At 41.2% G+C, this 13,052-nt stretch overlaps 1 protein-coding gene across 5 annotated transcripts in view; it reads right to left on the bottom strand.

Annotated features, from left to right (window-relative positions):
* The window catches only part of LOC107222725 (E3 ubiquitin-protein ligase MYCBP2), a 163,626-nt gene that overhangs the window by 35,812 nt on the left and 114,762 nt on the right, over window positions 1-13,052 (bottom strand). The gene's annotated exons all lie outside the window — the stretch shown is intronic.

Here is a 13,052-nt window from a genome sequence, read left to right as displayed (position 1 = left end):
TTGAATCCGATGGAACGTTTAGTCTCGGATAGTTGAAGACAGTTTGAGTCGTAATTGCGGTAATTAGCGGGTAATTCGTGACTAAACCGAATCCGGTGAGCAAACTATGAGAATGTTAGCACTGGTACGTGACAAGACGTTTTCTCGCTTCTCAGATCACACAATCTGTTTCTACGCATCTGGCATTATTCACTCTGAATGATGCGGTTCTTACCGTGCAGCGTAAGAAATTCAGAAAAAACGCGACCCGATCCGCGGTTTATAATTGGAGCCGTATTTGCACGTGGCGGTGACTAATTATCCACGTGCGTAAGCAAAGGACATCGGTATAATGGTTGACAATTTACACCTTGCCGAGGATTCAAGTTTCGGAATACAATCCGACAACGCAAGCTTCTCGGATTTCTTTCAGCGCAGCCTGTTTTTTCCTCATCTCATATTCAACGAGCAAACAATGATACCCGAGGCACATTCCATCCGTAACATCGCGGAGGGATGAAGGAACGGGAGAATAAAAAATAAATTCTGAAAAAGAAAAAATTTATAAATCCTTTTTTTTTATTTGCAAATAAATATATAAACTTGGAAAACCCTAATCGTTTATTTAGAAAAAATATTACGGAGAAGCAAGTATGGATTTCTCGGTAAAATATTGAAAATCGATTTATTTCCGGTAAAACCGGAAGTTCAAATTAAACGAGATATGGCAATTTTTCATACCCATCGTTTCTTTGTAACATCGTGTAAGCTGTAGATTTTTTTAATCGAGCCATTTCCGAGATCATCATGTTTTTGAAATTGGAAAAAGTAAAATGTGATGAAAATTAAAAAATTACGATAACGTCACGACAACACCCAAAGCTGCACCCCTCAATTCGTAACAGAGGGTCTCTTTATTTACATTCATAAGAAGGCTTCCCTTCTATTTTTAACCCGAGTTGAGTAGATCCAACGAGCAGATATACGGAAGACCTTCGCAGCCGGGATATTGAACGTATCCTTTTTCCGCAGACTCCTGAGGTCCTGAAACCTTTGATTACCCCTCATTGCAGAGCGAATGTCGAGCCCGTGTAAAAATATTTAAATCGATCCTTTACAGTTTGGTTAATCGGCGAGTATATTGTTAAATTGTTGTTGGAGTAGCTGTCACTGCACATCGGTGATGCGACTCTTTGAGTGAAAGAGGACAGTGACTTGAGCATCTCGCCCAGCGAATACGGAACGAACGAATATACACGTTCGGCTGATGAGATGATTGCTCCAATGATTAGTGGCGATGAAGCTACACCGCTGCTGGATTTCACGTATGTGCAACGACGCGTTACAGCTTATAATGCCTTCTGTGTAATGGGAAGTTGAAGTGACGTCACTTGACACGTGTGCCGCGTGCCGACATTGCCGTATGAGATAAGCTACTTCCGTTCGTGATTAACCTAGGAAATGGTGGTTTTAGTTTGGACCGAACGTTCCAGGAAATGAAAAAAGGAAGGATAACATCCGATTGGCCTGTCGTACGTACCTGTTTTCTTCGACACTAGAGAGCTTCGTTACGAGTTTTACGAACCTGGTATCGATCGTTCCGAAAGTACGGAGATATCGTTTAAAATCTTTGTACGTACAGGGATTGGATTCAAATCCAATATGAATGAGATAACGTGACTTGACGGTGGTGAATAATTTCTTCATCGTTGTGAAAGGAGTCGATGAAAGGTGAAAAAGAACGAGGCCTCTTATCTCGTAAACAAGTGTGCGATATATGCGGGTATAATAATTCGATAAAGAACGTCAGGCAGAAGCGGACCGATGTTAAAGACGAACGGCGCAAGCTGGCAGGCAACAAATAAACCAGCATTAACAGAGTAAATCATCGTTGTAGCGATAAAAGGCGAGGGTCAATTCTCCCCGTTCATTGATGTGATAAATTATTCCAATTTTTTCATCGAGCGCAAAAGCTCTTCATTCACCATTCAAAATTTCAGGGCATGCAGTGGAAGTGGAGTATCGGTATAGTCGATGATCAGATTATCGGTTCGTTTGCCAAGACCTGAATATGCGATCATCAAGAAATGGAAATGGAAATGGAAGTCTGTTGAACTCGGTGATGAGTCACATGTTATCACTAGATATATCTCGCGACCGAGTTCGGCATCACTGCTGTTCTCTTTGTAGCAAGAAAAACTGTGGAACAAGCCAACAGGATGTTAGTCGGGCTTGCTCTTTACATTCTCCGTCTCTCTATCCCCCTCCCCCCCCCCCCCTCCCCCCTCAGTTCGTACGATGTACTTCCATAACCACAATACAGACAGGAGTCCGCTACCGGTTGTGTGTTTGTACTTTAACTGCTGCAATTGCAATGAAATGTTCCAAGTCGCACGATCAGACGTCCACCGTACCGCCGCTCGATCGAAATTACGAACCTAAACCTCGATTAACCCATTTCAGGACTTCATTCATGGAGGCTAATGGAGTTTCGAGAAGGAAGGAAGAAGAAAAAGACGAGAAAAACTATCCGATCTAAGATTGACCAAGGCAATAAACAGACCGTATCGAAACTCTGAAGTTTCCTATTCGTGTTCAGGGTAGAAAATGGATTTGGATCGGGTCCCAATCTGAGACCCTAATCTCTGTTTCAGTCTTATCTCGCGGCGCGGAGTGAAAAAAGCACAAGATTAACGAACAGTTTTTACAGTTTGTATACACCGCCGTTGAACGGAAGTGAAAAAATTTTACCCACCCGACAGTCAGTTGTTACCTTTATACATATACCTTTAGGTATAATCTTTTCAATTTATGTGATACTAATCTTGAAGGAATGAAAAGTTTTTATAAAAAACTGACTCAACGTTTGCTCTCTGTAGCCGTGCCTGCACTTTGGCGTTACAGGCATAATGCACGCGCATCCAACGATTCCGTTTCTAAATCAAGTGGTCCGGGTTCAGTGTATGATACGATGGTTGACAAAAGAAGGGTTTAAAGCATAGCACAAAGAAGACCAGCTCAGCCAAACACCATTAGAAAAGCTTTACCACGGACGGAAATGGACTCGCATAATATAACCCGAACTCAAATATGGCCAGGCCTCGGTCCGATGAAATAAATCGTATCAAAGGAACGGGACCGGGAATGGGGAAAAAAAGAAAAGAAAATGAAGGAACGATATACTTGTCATTGTCAAAGTCGACCTAATCCCTTCAACCTTTCCCCCTCATCCTTCGACAAAACGACCCTCACGTTCCACTGACAAATGGATATCAGATGATGGGGGTGGCTTGTAACGTGGATACATAGGGTTCGTTAGGAAACCCGTCGGAGAAAATCGCGTCGATTACGTTGCAACAGGGGATAAAAAAGCGATGGTAAAAATTCTGTCCAGCCGATTAGACGGGTTGAAATCGGTCCGAGACCGGTAGACGTAGCCGCATTTGCTTTTTGACCCAAGGCTTCTCCGGAGTCTGGATCTCCATTGAACGCTAAATATACCGTCCGGTATTTATAGCTAGTAGTCAAAGTCGCGTCTACGCCCGCAAGCACGCGACTGACTCAATCCTTTAGCTGCATGCCCGAGATGAAACGGGCATATCGAAAAGCCGAACCCACTCTGTGCAGAAACCATACCCCAAGAGTGTCAAAAGCTCTCAGCGAGTCTCGCGCCAAGTTGGAAACAATTCAAATTACAATTGAGGATCTTTCAGCTTCGCCTTACCGATGAGAAGAAAGGATCATCGACGATGCACGTTCAACGATCCGTTTCTCGCATTCTCATTCCTCTCACATCGTCGATGTCCATGCGTGCTTACGGTGCAGGAATTACGCCATAATATGTAGGGCAGAATATCAGGCCTGGAGTGGTTTGGAGCGATTTGCCAAATTGTCTGACTCACTCCACTTCCGTCGAACACTCCTGGCCGTTAGTGCGGCTACAATAACCACCATTAGCTCCTGGATCTTGTCGTCGGCAGATTATACCCGCGTCCTCGCGTTTCCTAGATCCATTTCCACAATGGACGGACCATCCGGAGGCGTGACCTTAATCACCTTTCACCATCAGCCGGTGAAATTTTCGTGAAGGAAAACGGGGGAGGGGTCGAAGGTAACCGGGCGGCAAGAAAATCGGTCGTTCGAAGGGTCTCGAAGTTCCGGATTTTTATCACGATTGTATTTTCGTGGTGTTCATACTCACCGGGAATCATTTTACCGTCCGATACTTGAGAGGAAATCGAGGGGAGGAGAATTTCCTCGGTAACACGTGTTGCTCGATGGAGGCGGAGAATTTTCTCACAGGTTTCTCACCTCGACCCCTAAAACTTGGTATATATACATATACCTATTACAGGCTGTGCGAACGGATCTTGAAAAACTATTCAGGATATTCGAAGGATTTTCATGCGGGTTCCGGTGCGTTCGTCCCTTTCAAAGAACTCCCAAGTGCCGTATAACTTCTTTGGCCTCGTCTTATACCAACCTTACGCAAAACCACCCCTCCAAACTTCCGTTGCTCAACCTTCCCTTCTTTCCACTCTCCCCTGTGTATAATTACTTCCTTCTTTTCCCAACATTGACAAAGGTAAAGGTATCACCGACCATACCGATTCTACACGCGGACGCATCGATCATTGTCAAACAAAGGACAAGCTCAGCAAGGATCTCGCTGGAATTTCAGTCCTGATTAACCGACTAAACGACGATATTTCAACCCCGCTCGGATAACTTGACTTGCCGTCAGAATTTCAAGAGATTCATTTGCTTTCCTTCTTGTTCCTTTCTCTCTTGTCAAAAACTTTTATGCACTGCATATTTCAGAGTAACAATTAAAGATACTGACTTATTTTACTGCCCAACATTGAACGCGTCCATTAGGTAAAAAAAAAAAAAAAAAAAAAACTTGCGCCAGACATCCCGTCTCATAGAGCGTACGACAAAGGAAAAAAAAAGGAGAAGAAAAATTTCATTCAATATCTCAAGAAGGACGTGACTACTGTTGCAGCAGACGAAAGTGTAAGAGGGGTCACATCGTGTGTCAACGAGATGGAAAAAAAAGTCCCGGACGTAAATGAGCCGAGTCCTTTTGGAATGAGAAACTAAGAATGAGCGCAGGGGGAAAGAAATGAAAAACGATATGTATTTCGTTTCGGATTCGAAATCGAGATAAAAGAGGAGAAGAACCTTATTACATAACACTTGCGCATGCGTTTGTAAAGACCTGAAGAAGCCAACGACAATGGAATCTTCGAGTGTGGAACTAGAGACGAAAAGCGATAGGGGTTATAAGATGGGTGTTATTTTTCTACCACTTACGTTAGAATCTGCGTGGTAGATTCTACAGAATGTTTAGATCCCATTGTCAAGGCTTATAGACGACGAAGGTTAGGAGACGATTTCAAGAGATTAAATAGACAGCGACCGACTCGGGGAACGTCAGATCTAAACGCCGTAATGAGACGTGTCGTTTTTCAAAGGCAAACGACTCGTTCAAGGTCCGTACTGATTACACCGCGTGAAAGAAAAATCCTTGAGGTAGGTTCGGCTCCTCGAATTTCCCCGGCTCGAATCCCAGAGGTGAAATAGACAGGCCAGACGCGTAAGAAATTGCTGCGTTAATTAAAAAGCTCAGGGTACGACGAACGGGTTGAAAGTTAACAAGAGTTGAACGAAAAAGGAAGGAAAAAAAAACAAAAAAAAAAAATACGTCAAGACGCAGAAGCCAGTTTGCCAACCCAACGACCTTAGAAACAATTCAACCGGATTTTATAACCGGCTGAATCCGCAGCGCGAAATTCGACGCGTCTCAATCTCGACGATTAGAAACACACACTTGCACACAGTTTCTGGTTCGTCTGATAACGCTGCCGACCATAAATCAGGGTGCGAGAGATCACGTGATTAATATACCTTTGGGATCGTGTGTTTCGAGTCACGGGGGACCGAGAAAAAAAATGGAGGGGGGGGCTGTTCTTCCAACCCCGAAGTTACGTGAAAGCGAATTTTACACTGATTTCTCTGTGTTGCTCGATCTTTGTCAGCTGCGTCGCCAAAAAATCACTGCTGTATTCTGAACCACGGTTCGATTACTGGTTCGAAGAAATTGGTACATAAGTTAACCAGAAACAACTCCATTTTCAATATGTATGATTGAATTGTTGTTAGAAGATTGACTGTAAACGCAGGGAAAAATTCTACGATACGCAACCCTGCAAACACGGACGTGTATCCGGTTGCCTAGTTGCGGGGGTTATTGATGTCGGTAAGAAAGAGCACGACAGTGACGATTTTTTGCTACCGGCATCGTACAACGTTCCTGGCTTACGCGGGGAATAAAATAGAGAGTTCAAAAGGGTACTTTTTAAAGAATTTTAGACGCGTTTAATACCTCGAACCGAGAGATGCTTTTCGGAAATTTCATATTCAAGTTTCCAGACGACTCTTGTTAACTTTCAAACATGTACATATACAGGTATACAGTTACGTGGATAAAATTGCGAGTCAACTGTACAGAACGAAGAGCAAATTAAAAGTCAGACGAAGGGTAATTTACCACATTATAACAACAAAATTCCGAACAAACTTAACCAGGGATTTTCTGCATCGAGCCATGGCTTGAAATAAGTCACTCCAGAGTCGTGTGGGATTAAAACGGAGTAGATAATTTCACGTGTCACGGATCGTACGTGCAACGTAACCACCTATGTACCCGTAATTTATGTAAAAAAGGGTAATATTTTATAACTTTCGCGCGTATAGGTAAAACAGATTAAAAAGCGGTGAAGAACCGAGCGGTAAGGTAAACGCGCTCAATGTTTCATGGCCAAAGTGCTCTTGGCTATAAAAAATTTTTTTGTTTTTCTGATATTTTTTTCTCTTTGTTATTTTTTTTTTTTTTTTTTGTTGGTTTGTTTTCTTCTCGAAAAATTGATGTATGTAAAGTCTCTCCGCCTTTATGAGTTCAGCGAGGCACGCTGGGGAAAGAGAATGAAATATAAAAGTGCCACGTATAAGATAAAGAGGAATGATATATTATTTCGAATCTTCAAACATACGATAGAAGAAAATTCAAAACGTTAAGAGAGAGAGATGAGAAGGACGACTTTCCTTTTTGTTTTTTCGCTTCTCGACTTATTGAGAGTAAAAGAAAACCGATTCGAACCTTCTCTACGTATTTTCAAACATTTAAGGGGACAGTTAAAAAATTAATCGCTCGAACGTAACTGATTGTAACTTAGTTAAAGCCACGTGTTTTACGGAACTTTGTTACGAGTTCAAATTTTAAGCAAATTGAAAAAGTCTAGAGTTTCACTGAACGTTTCCCCTTAACCGTCGGTTCAGATGTCCTCGTCTAGATGGCGGGGCAGCCATGAATCTGATCTCGTTGAGGTTGCCTCGACTTTTTAGTATTCTCTGATTTTTTGATTTTTTTTTTTTTTTTTTTTTTTACACCTATACACGTAGACGATACAGCCACATTCCGTAATGGAATATAAACATGATCAGCGCGACGAGGGCTGATCCTCTCCCTTCTCCCTTCACCCTCTTCCCGTGAAATTTCAACGATGGAATTATTACACGGCAATTTCACCGTGTAACGTGTATTGCTGTATGTGTAAGGTAGGTACACGAAGAAGCCAGCCAGCAAATTTTTCCTCTCTCTCTCTCTCTCTCTCTCTCTCTCTCTCTCTTATGTTTTCGTTCAATTATCTTTATTTTGCACAAATTATAACAGGCAATTATTGTTCGGTAAAAGCATCGTCGCGGTTGATTAGTAACAACAAACAGTCAAATTTTGTATCTATATTGACGCAAGTAATTATACCGCAAGTATACAAAAGCGAGATAAATAACGAAACGAGAATTTATACTCTCGAGTAACGAGAAGAAAAGGATGCCAAAAATTAACTATAATACCTATACTCTTTTACGCAATTTTTAATTTTTAATTTTCAATTTTCAATTTTTATAAAGCTGTAATAAAACCTCCGCTCGGCCTCGAATCGCCAAATGGAAATTACCGCCCTAAATAGAGCAGCCGTTACCTAAAAGAACTACCGAGACCTAATTAGGAAAAAAAAAAAAAAAAAATTGAGCAATCAATCGTCGGCGTAGCAGACGGAGGCCGATATTCCCGTATAACAAAGGACGGTCGAGTACGCGTAAATTACAGTAATTTACCAGATTGACGAACGGACTCGGGAACGAACGAACAAACGAACGAACGAACGAATGAATGAATAAATGAGGAAACGAGCCCTGGAAGATCGGATTGACCGAAGAAACGGAGTCAAAAATCCAGCAGCATTCGGCTTTTCATTCGTACAAAATTTTTCATTTCCGTTGTTTGATAGAAGCTTGCAGCCGAGGACGAGAACCTGATTCTGGAATGAAGGATGGTAGGAAAACGAAAAATAGAAGAAGAGTAAAAAAGAAAGAAAAAAAAAGAAAAAAAAATCGGCAGAGAAACAGAAGCGGAAAAAAGAAATGGGTCGAGAGAAATTCCCTGGAAAGGAATTACCGCGTACATTCCGCGATTCGTCGTCGTCGTCGTTCTACCGTAAACAATACTTCTTAATTTCTCCGTTATTACCGATATCTTCAAGGAATCGGACTTCCGGTGAACCGCGGAAGCGGCGCTGACGATCTTTGAACGGGTTTACAAGAAAAACGTACGTATTTCACCACCGTCGCCGTCGTCTCTAAGCGTGACTCGTTTCGTGCGGCTAAGAAACGCGGGTATTAACGCACGCTGCTGGCTTACATAGCGGAACCCGAGAACCTCGGTGCCGTATAACATAAAACCGGAATAATTACGCGTACGTGCGTAACGGGGCCTTTTAAACCACCCGCAACGCCGACTTCGGGGCGACGCTTATTTTTCCTCCTTTTTTTAATTTTCTTTCTTCCATTTAGTGGTTTTCTTTTTTTTTTTTTTCTTTCACCGCCAACCTCCTTCACTTGACTCGATCCCCGTGTTTGTTTCTCTCTTACCTTGCCGACCATCGCGTTACATAGGGCGTTCGACGTCAACTCGGTAAACGGTCGACTATGAGACTTTTAAATTTCACCAAAGATTTTTCCTACGCTGAGAAAAATTTCATTTGTTAGAGTAACTGGAAGAATCGAGTAAAACGGGTGTCGTTAAAAAAAACTGATTACTGATTTTTTTTTATTACTTCTCTGGTTCTAAAACGCATTCGCGATTTGGTTTTTCAAAATTTTACAACATAGTTTCAACAGGTATGCTTATAGAAAAAACGAGGAAAACAATATAAAGAATGATTCTTAAAAATCGGTACGACTAAACGAGATCCCGCTCTGTTTCGAAAACCAAATGTCTTTTTTTTTTTCTCTTTTTGGTTTCATAAAAATAAATTTGGGTATTTTTGAGACCGGTTTAAACAAACACAGGGTAAAGAGGCGTGATTAAAAACATTTGAAAAATTCTTTGTAAGCTTTACAGGGATCGTACTGACGTAGGAAAAATTTTTGGTGAAATAAAAAAATGTCATGGTCAACCTTTAACTGAGTTGGCGTGGAATGCCCCATATATAACGTATATGTACACGTGAAATCTCGATAAACGCGAGGCACGCTTGTATGCATATACGGCGATAATTACATGTTTCGCGAATGATCGTGACAGGAGTTGACTTTGTTCGTGGTTCAGGATTTTTCATCCATTTTCGTTCCCTTTTTTGCATGGAAAGGAGGGAGACAGAGAGAAAAAAAAAGTCTGGCAAATTTCTCATTATTCTTTGGACGTAAAAGAAAATCGTTTGACCACCGCAGGTGAATGGCAATTTTTATTTATTTATTTATTTTTTTTAATTACGAGACGTTGAAAGGAACCGGGAACGTTATCGAGATGTGATCGAGGAGAGTCGTGAAAGTGTAGCAATTAAACGAAGAGAGAATTTAGGGAGTAGAGAGTGAAAAGAAAAATTTCTCAAGCGAGATAAGGCGCGGCTTTTTAATTACAACGGAATGAGGTGATACTTCGCAATATAAAACAGCTCGGCGATAAGATTACGAAGAAGATATTACATTGTCCGAAGGCGACAAAGGCGCGCTGCTTATAACACTTTATTACACGTTATATGCCGCTCCAAGTTTTTTGGGGTAACAGGGTAATTAAAAGATAGAAGAAAATTGAAGAGGATTTTCTTGCGCGGGGGGGGGGGGGGGGGGGTGAAAATGTTGAATGATCAGTGAGCAAAAGTATCGCGGTGTCAAATTTTCAAGGACGCGAATACATCGACGTGTCACGAATTTTTACTAATTCTAGAAAATCGAAATAGGTATAACAGAAGAGTTGAAAATTACAAAGGTAAAGGTATAGACAAGTTGAAAAACAGTTTTTTCGCTATATTTTTCATCACCGCGACAAGGTAAGGAGAGTCTGTCTTTTTAGACTGATATTTTTCTAAAAACTGAACGTTGAAAATAGAAACCGATACTTTTCCTATATCACGAAAGATGATGAGAAGTAAAAACTGCGATAATCTTGTTGATTTTTCCGAGTCTACACCGTGTGACTTTTCGATACATTTCGTAAATTAGTGAATATTTTTCAAACTCTGCGAACTAGAATTTCGCATTTTTGAAAATCCGATACCCCGACCCTTTCATTCTCCCACAAACTCACGCGCAACACGGCTAGTTGAATATTTTCCTTCCAAAGTGGGTATTATTAAAAGCGCAATGGTAGAAGCAAAGAACACTCCCAGAGTTGGCACGCGAACACGAAGAGATTCAGAAACACGCCAAGGGGATCGGAGTAGAGAAAGGAAACAAACTACATTACCGGGTGAGTTTCTGCGCCAAGAAACGAATAGAATTCAAGATGAATTTTTGCAAGCGAGTCCGACGCGTTGCGTTAAGTAACTGCGAACCGATGTCGAAAATATTCTTCGCTTCGCCACGACGAATTATTAACCGAGATACGCGAAAAGCCCCGGCAATAATCCTGTGGGTATAATAATTCGTAGAGCTGTTCCAATTTCGGCTATCGCGAGCTGGCTTTTAGCTGCGGTGAAGCAGAATCACCGCCAAACGCATCGACGTTCGTACGCGATAGACGCGCCTATCAATTTCCGAACCTTTTAACCTCTCCGTCATTCGATCATTTCGACTCTTGACCTTATCAATGATACCGGAACGCCATTGGCAGGTGAGCGCACTCGAAGCGATGCACATTCGAAAACTCAATCAATCCCGTAATACGTAATGCCAATTTTTTTGTTTTTTTCAGAAAGCCAACTCGACAATTTTATGATTTCAAAGTTTATTTCAGAAACTGGTGAAAAAAATCGAAAATGGAAATGCGAATTTGCCAGAGAATTCCGTTCCGCCTGAAAAAAAAGGTTTCGATTTTTCTCACCGCAGTGTCAAGTGACCAATTCGAGTGGTTTTCCCATTATCAACCATTTTTCAATCAAGTAAAATTACTGAAATTTTCAATCGTCGATATTAGGACCCGCAAGCAAGGGTATTAAAACCGTTCGAACTTGGCCGACAAATCGAGTCTGGTGATACGTGCGGTGTTTCTGGTGAGTACCTAAACATATCGAGGTACTCGAGCAAAGGAGTCGAAGTCGATACGAAAGCCATTGAACTAATGGTTATCGAAGCCGTGGCAGAGGCGGTGAGATCGGTTGAAACGATAGAACTAGCCTTGACCCTTTGAGTCAGACATTATTGTGCCGAGTCAATTTTTATAACAAGATAATATTCTGTGGTTTTTAGAATCGCTGATTACGAATCTGAAATCAGATTTCAAAAATTCAAGATGACCGATCCGATATGGCGGACAAAAATTTCAATCTTGATCGAATACGGTCAAAAAACTCTGTACAAGAGTTTTTGGGGTCGCTGATTGGACTCGCAGCACTGAATTTTCAAAATCTGATTTCAAACTCGGAATCAGCGAGCCCAAAAACCCCTGGACAGAGTTTTTTCGCCGGATTCGATCGAATTTGAAATTTTTGTCCGCCATATTGGATCCACCATCTTCAATTTTTAAAATCGAATTTCAGACTCGTAATCAGTAATACCGAAAACTTATAATCTATGTAAAATATGTACTCGTGTAGAGGGGTAACTTTCTCTGAAATGAACTGTTCCTTCATTTTTTACGATTTTTCTCACTCAATTTGTTTCTATCGATAATAATTCACATTATATCGCAATAATTACTCTCGAGTATTGAAAACCGGTTAGTATACTATCAGAAATAGCAAAAAAAAATAAAAAATTGCAAATAAATGTGTTTTCAAAGTTCTCTAAATATACAAAAAAAAAAAAAGACGGATATAAAATAGCTGGTAAGAATACTTAACACTATGACTCTGAAGGGTTGGGCTCGAGGGTGGAATTTTGGTTAGAATCTAACAAAAAAAAAAACGAAATGAATCGAAAATGAACGATAGAAAGCAACCGTGTCGACATTGACCAGTAAAGCGCAAAATTACCACTCAAGGAATTTACATACATGCAAGTTCGACTCGCTTCGGGGCGTGACGAGCGTCGTTTATGTTATAAAATCGAATCGCTATCGAGACACGGCCAAGGGTCTTGTTAGAGTTTATCGCTGAACTTACGACGCGGGGTGCAGAATAAAGCACAAAGGGGTTCCTATGGCGTAAAAACGACGCTTGTGTGTTCGTAGGTAATTTTATTTTCTATTTTTTCCTTCTTCTTCTTCTTTTTTTTTTTTTTTTTTTTATTATTACCTTCTTCGTTGATTTTAGTGCCAACGAGCTTCAGCGTCAACCCGCGATAAAATGGGGGCGAATCTCTGCTCCGTACACGGCGTAAAATTTCTTCTTTGTTTTTTTTGTTTTTTCACTTTTTACGGCCTATTTGCCATTTTGAAATTTTACGTTGCCTTACGTACGGTTACTATTATATAACCTTTAAAAGGCATCCGAACCTAAACGGCAGGCAATGAATGTAGATACAGATACTATACTTTATACGATCGAGAGGATCAACCTTCGGAGTGCCGGATCAACGTTGGCCGTTCCAAAACAGGGCGGAAGAGAAACCGAACCAATTTCAAACGGGCA

This window comes from Neodiprion lecontei, chromosome 2 (genome assembly GCF_021901455.1).
Source record: "Neodiprion lecontei isolate iyNeoLeco1 chromosome 2, iyNeoLeco1.1, whole genome shotgun sequence".
Taxonomy (NCBI): Eukaryota; Metazoa; Arthropoda; class Insecta; order Hymenoptera; family Diprionidae; genus Neodiprion; species Neodiprion lecontei.
The sequence above is the reverse complement of the archived record's forward strand: the minus strand, read 5'-3'. Positions and strand labels throughout refer to the sequence as shown.